Below are 6,635 nucleotides of genomic sequence, written 5' to 3'. Positions count from 1 at the left end.
TAGGGAAAATTAATTTAATTCTCTCAAGGGCATTTCTAGTTTACCAAATCAGACTTGTAATTATGTAGTTATATGAAGGGAACTTGGATAAAAGATGGGAACAGAAAGAGTCCTAGTTTTCCTCACTATATTTTTATAGAAAGAATTATTTTGATGGGTAAAAAAGACAAAATGGAATCTGGAACATGTTAATCAATGAAATCCACATTTGCACAAAAGTGCTATAAATTCCAACAGAATGCTTAGTTTTTCTTTTTAGGAGAACTGAAAGCCTTAGGGTAAGAGATGCCTTGTAAATAAGTATTATTATTTCCCTAGGCTCTGAAGAGAGGTTCTGGAACATCAGCCAGAGTTTAATTAAAGAGTCTCAGCACTGTCTAACCTGTCTTATGCAGCTTTCTCGGGCTGCATGAAGAACTGTCCAGCAAATGAATTGTTGAAAACCAATGTGGCATTTATGCTGTAATTAGCACAAATAAACTTGTAATACTATGGCAGACCTTATGACTTCCACTTTACATTTGGTTGCATATCACTGTTTAATACAGAGCAGTGAAAATTTCCCAAAGAGGTGAAAAATACTAAACCCAAAAGCGTATCTCTTCTGTCTCCTCCAGTTGATAGCACATATCTTAAATCCTAAAAATCAGGCATCACAGTCTAAAAACACTACTTTTTACAGAGCCAATCAGCTAATAGCTTTGGAAATTATATAAGAATAAATGCTATACCTTGCTGCTGCTGCTGCTGCTGCTGCTGCTGCTGCTGCTAAGTCGCTTCAGTCATGTCCGACTCTGTGCGACCCCATAGACGGCAGCCCATCAGATCTTCTGCAGAGAGGCTTTCAAAAAAGAAAAAAATATTGCAATGGAAATTTCAAACATAATGATAAGAATTTATGTTTACAAATAAAAATAAAATGATATTTAGTGTACCTGTGCTTTTCTATGGAAAAATAATGCATTTTGCTGAATTTATTTAAATTATCTTTATGGAAAGCAATGTTTCTGGCAGCTTCAAATCAAACTTTAACTTGACATCTATTAAAATACACATCTTAAAATTGCCTGCTGATATTAATTTTTTACATTGAGTAAATGCTTAATTTCCCTTTAAAATACCTTTTTTATTAATCAGTATTTAAATTAAAATATCAATTCACATTAATATCTTGCCTGTGGCCAAAATTCCAATCTTCCCATGTTACTATTTGCTAGAGATAATTAAAGGAAGAATGAGATATCACATAACCCTTCTTAAAATTCACAATGCACTTAACAATGATGACTTCAATATTTTAACATGCACTAGAAAGCTTATGTGGAAATTATTCAGTCTCCTCCATTTTCTGGTGATGCTTCATCATTACAAAGTGGAAAGAAAAGAAAACATAATTTGAGCAAGAAGGTAAGGCCTTGCATGCTGAAAAAAAAAAAAAAAGACAAGAAGACAGGAAAGGGAAGTTCTGTTGGCTTTGAGCTATTCTGAAAGAAATCAAGCCAGGCATATCAGAGTGAATGATCTCAAAGTCCAGCCTTGATGCTCACAAAATGTCAGGAGAAGGCAGTGAGCAAGGAACATGAAGTGAGACTTAAAAAGAGCCTGCCATGATCAGAGATAGCACTTCTTCCTTTTCCTCAAGGCAATGAAAAGAAGGAAGAAAGGAATGAAAGAGGGACAGAGGGAGGGAATTATAATATATTATATATATATATGTATATATAATATATACTTATATAAAATTTAGATAACAAAATGAACAATGATCACAGGTATGAACTCTATATTTACAATTGTTAGGTGAATACTGAAAACCAAACCATAAGTGCAAAATGAGTAGGAAATTAGATGGCCTGAATATTTCTTCAGAGAGCATTAGCCTTAAGCTTTTGAGACTGACTAGTATAAACTTCTTTTTTCTGGAAGTCTCTTGCTTTTTCGATGATCCAGTAGACGGTGGCAATTTGATCACTGCTTCCTCTGTCTTTTCTAAAACCAGCTTGAACATCTGGACGATGACAGTTCATGTATTGATAAAGCCTGGGTTAGAGATTTTGAGCATTACTTTACTAGAGTGTGAAAGTGAAATTGAAGTCACTCAGTTGTGTCTGACTCTTTGAGATCCCGTGGACTGTAGCCCACCAGGCTCCTCCATCCATGGGATTCTCCAGGCAAGAATACTGGAGTGGGTTGCCATTTCCTTCTCCAGGGGATCTTCCCAACCCAGGGATCGAACCCAGGCCTCCTGCATTGCAGGCAGACACTCTAACCTCTGAGCCACCAGGGAAGCCCACTAGCATGTGAGATGAGTGCAATTGTGCAGTAGTTTGAGCATTCTTTGGCATTGCCTTTCTTTGGCATTGGAATGAAAACTGACTTTTTCCAGTACTGTGGCCACTACTGAGTTTTCCAAATTTGCTGACATATTGAGTGCAGCACTTTCACAGCATCATTTTCCAGGATTAGAAACAGCTCAACTGGAATTCCATCACCTCCATTAGCTTTGTTGGTAGTGATGCTTCCTAAGGGCCATTTGACTTCACATTACAGGATGTCTGGCTCTTGGTGAGTGATCACACCATCGTGATTATCCGGGCCATGAAGATCCTTTTTGCACAGTTCTTCTGTGTATTCTTGCCACCTCTTCTTAATATCTTCTGCTTCTATTAGGTCCATACCATGTCTGTCCTTTATTGAGCCCATCTTTGCATGAAATATTCCCTTGGTATCTCTAATTTTTTTGAAGAGATCTCTAGTCTTTCCCATTCTATTGTTTTCCAGTAATTCTTTCCATTGATTGCTGAGGAAGACTTTCTTATCTCTCTTTGCTATTCTTTAGAACTCTGCATTCAAATGGGTATACCTTTCCTTTTCTCCTGTGCTTTTCACATCTCAGGTCAGGAAGCAACAGGTAAAACTGGACATAGAACAACAGACAGGTTCCAAATAGGAAAAGGAGTATGTCAAGGCTGTATATTGTCACCCTGCTTATTTAACTTATGTGCAGAGTACATCATGAGAAGCACAAGCTGGAATCAAGATTGCCAGGAGAAATATCAATAACCTCAGATATGCAGATGACACCACCCTTATGGCAGAAAGTGAAGAAGAACTGAAAAGGCTTTTGATGAAAGTGAAAAGAAGAGTGAAAAAGTTGGCTTAAAACTCAACATTCAGAAAATGAAGATCATGGCATCTGGTCCCATCACTTCATGGCAAATAGATGGGGAATCAGTGGAAATAGTGGCTGACTTTATTTTGGGGGGCTCCAAAATCACTGCAGATGGTGATTGCAGCTATGAAACTAAAAGATGCTTTTACTCCTTGGAAGAAAAGTTATGACCAACCTAGATAGCATATTAAAAAGCAGAGACATTACTTTGCTAACAAAGGTCTGTCTAGTAAAGGCCATGGTTTTTCCAATAGTCCTGTATGGATGTGAGAGTTGGACTATAAAGAAAGCTGAGCGCCGAAGAATTGATGCTTTTTGAACTGTGATCTTGGAGAAGACTCTTGTGAGTCCCTTGGACTGCAAGGAGATCCAACCAGTCCATCCTAAAGGAGATTAGTCCTGGGTGTTCATTGAAAGGACTGATGTTGAAGCTGAAACTCGAATACTCTGGCCACCTGATGTGAAGAGTTGACTCATTTGAAAAGACCCTGATGCTGGGAAATATTGAGGGCAGGAGGAGAAGGGGATGACAGAGGACGGGATGGTTGGATGGCGTCACCGACTCAATGACATGAGTTTGGGTAAACTCTGGGAGTTGGTGATGGACAGGGAGGCCTGGTGTGCTGTGGTTCATGGGGTCGCAAAGAGTTGGACACAACTGAGCATCTGAACTGAACTGAGTTGAGTATTAAGTTTATCTTTTGTTAGAAGTCAGTTCTCATAGTGCACTTTTTGGACTAGCAGCATCAGCAGCCCCCTGGGAACTTAGAATTGCAAATTCACAGATTTCACTCTAGACCTATTGAATCAGAAAGCTTGCACTGGAGATTTAAGCAATCTGGATTTTAGCAAGCCCTTCAGATGTTTCTGATGCACACTGAAATTTGAGAAGCACTGTTCTAGGTAAAACTGTGGTATACTGAGATAGTGTAGGTGTAGCTCTTTATTTATTTGGTCATCTGTTTATTGAGCATCTACTAAGTATCAGACAGGCACTAGAGATATTATGAGCAATGTAATATGGTCCCTAAGTTTGTGAAATTTATAATCTACACACAATAGACAAAAAGTAAACAAATAATTAAATATTTTAATTATCCAATAATATATATATCCTCAGTTGCTCAGTGTGTCTTACTTTTTGTGATGGATGGTAGCCTACCAGGCTCCTCTGTCCATGGGATTTTCCTGGCAAGAATATTGGAGTGGGTTGCCATTTACTTCTCCTCCAAGGGATCTTCCTGACCCAGAGATCAAACTCTTGTCTCCTGTGTCTCCTGCATTAACAGGTGGATTCTTTACCACTGAGCCACCTGGGAAGCCCACCTGGGAAGCAGCCTTAAAACAGGGTTCTGGAATCGAAATATTAGCAAGAGAACTACTTTAAGTGGTATGGTCATGGAGGTCTTTCTAAGGAACTGATATAATGCCTGCTGGTTAGAATATTGTCTGTGAATAACAACATCAGCACTGCTTAGTAGTTTCTTTGAAAGACAGAATCTCAGAGTGCATCCCAGACTTAATGAATCAGAGTCTTCCTTGAACAGTCTTCAGGTATGAGATTTCATAAGTATGAGAAGAAGCACTATTGTAAAGTTAAAGAAGAAAATCCTGGTGGTGAGATAGCTTGGTCCAATCAGGTACATTTTAATGTGAAATGGCCCTGTAACCAGGAAAAACTTGTCGAGTTTAGAGCCTCTATGGAATTTAAACATTTACTCCTATGCAACCAGATTTACTCCAAGCAGAAGCAGATGAGGTAAGCTCTGCCATTTATTAAACATTTATCATCAATAAACTCTTCCATTTATTATTATTTTAAACACAGCCCATCCCCATTCATTTTTCTAGTAAATTTCATATTATAAAAAGTATCTGAAGGAAATTTAGTTTCTGACCTTTATTGACAAAGTAGTGTGGTCACATTCTGATTATCTTTGTTACTTGAATTATATATGACACTCATACTTTGATTGACTTACGATAAGGAAAAAATAGATGATTCACTTCAGTTCAGTTCAGTTCAATTCAGTCTCTTAGTCATGTCCGATTCTCTGCGACCCCATGAATTGCAGCACGCCAGGCCTCCCTGTCCATCACCAACTCCTGGAGTTCACGCAAACTCATGTGCATCGAGTTGGTGATGCCATCCAGCCATCTCATCCTCTGTTGTCCCCTTCTCCTCCCGCCCCCCAACCCCTCCCAGCATCAGGGTCTTTTCCAATGAGTCAACTCTTCGCATGAGGTGGCCAAAGTATTGGAGTTTTAGCCTCAAGATCAGTCCTTCCAATGAACACTCAAGACTGGTCTCCTTTAGGATGGACTGATTGCATCTCCTTGCAGTCCAAGGGACTCGAAAGAGTCTTCTCCAGTACCATAATTTAAAATTTAACTTATTCATTTGACTTGAAATTTTGGTACTGCAATAACTGTTACTGTGATAAATTTTATTTTCATAATAGCATCTAACTCAACTTAGAGAGCAGTAAATTTCAGGGAGCTAGTTTTTTTCTGAGTTCACTTACTGTAATATGTAATTTTTGATATAGTGATACTGAATATGAGACTTAGAAATGAGAACGAGAAGTAAAGAGCTGTGAAATATTAATAGCTCCACTTTCTGATGACTACTATGTCTACCACTGAGTAGTCAATCAGTTCAGTTGCTCAGTCGTGTCTGACTCTTTGCTATCCCATGAACCTCAGCACGCCAGGCTTCCCTGTCCATCACCAACTCCCAGAGTCCACCCAAACCCATGTCCATCGAGTTGGTGATGCCATCCAACCATTTCATCCTCTGTTGTCCCCTTCTCCTCTTGCCCTCAATCTTTCCCAGCATCAGGGTCTTTTCAAATGAGTCAGCTCTTTGCATCAGGTGGCCAAAGTATTAGAGTTTCAGCTTCAACATCAGTCCTTCCAATGAACACCCAGTGAGAGAGTAATTTCCTAGGCAGGTTGACAAGAAGTCTAGGGGTTCCCAAGGAGAGAGGGGTCTGGAATTCTCAAGGAAGAAAGGACAAACTCTTTTTCCTTCTACATTCCTTAGGATTATATAACAATAATGTATCCTGCCTGTGACAGTCTCTGGATTAAACCTTCTGGCTAATCCTGTTACCTTAAAATGTAAATTATGGGAGTAAGTCTGGTGAGGTCTTTACAACCTCCAGACATTCTTTTGATTCATTGGAGAGTATATAACTCCACTGCTCACACTAGCAAGGGGGTACTCTTTCTGCCCCCTTCTGACGCCTATGTCAGAAGCTTTCTCTATCTCCTTTATACTTTAATAAAAGTTTATTACACAAAAGCTCTGAATGATCAAGCCCCGTCTCTGGCCCCAGATTGAATTCTTCTCCTCTGGAGGCCAAGAATCCCAGCATCTTTTTGTGTGTTAGCAACAACCTTTCACCAGGACTGATCTCCTTTAGGATGGACTGGTTGCATCTCCTACCAGTCCAAGGGA

At 39.3% G+C, this 6,635-nt stretch overlaps 1 non-coding gene across 1 annotated transcript; it reads right to left on the bottom strand.

The window, feature by feature from the left end:
• Positions 1-2,215: 2,215 nt before the first annotated feature.
• On the bottom strand, positions 2,216-2,287 carry TRNAC-GCA. Its single transcript has one exon. It is a non-coding gene; the product is annotated as a tRNA-Cys (tRNA).
• Positions 2,288-6,635: the final 4,348 nt, after the last annotated feature.

Source organism: Oryx dammah, unplaced genomic scaffold, assembly GCF_014754425.2.
Source record: "Oryx dammah isolate SB20612 unplaced genomic scaffold, SCBI_Odam_1.1 HiC_scaffold_5, whole genome shotgun sequence".
Lineage (NCBI taxonomy): Eukaryota > Metazoa > Chordata > Mammalia > Artiodactyla > Bovidae > Oryx > Oryx dammah.
This window is presented reverse-complemented; position numbering and strand designations above follow the sequence as displayed.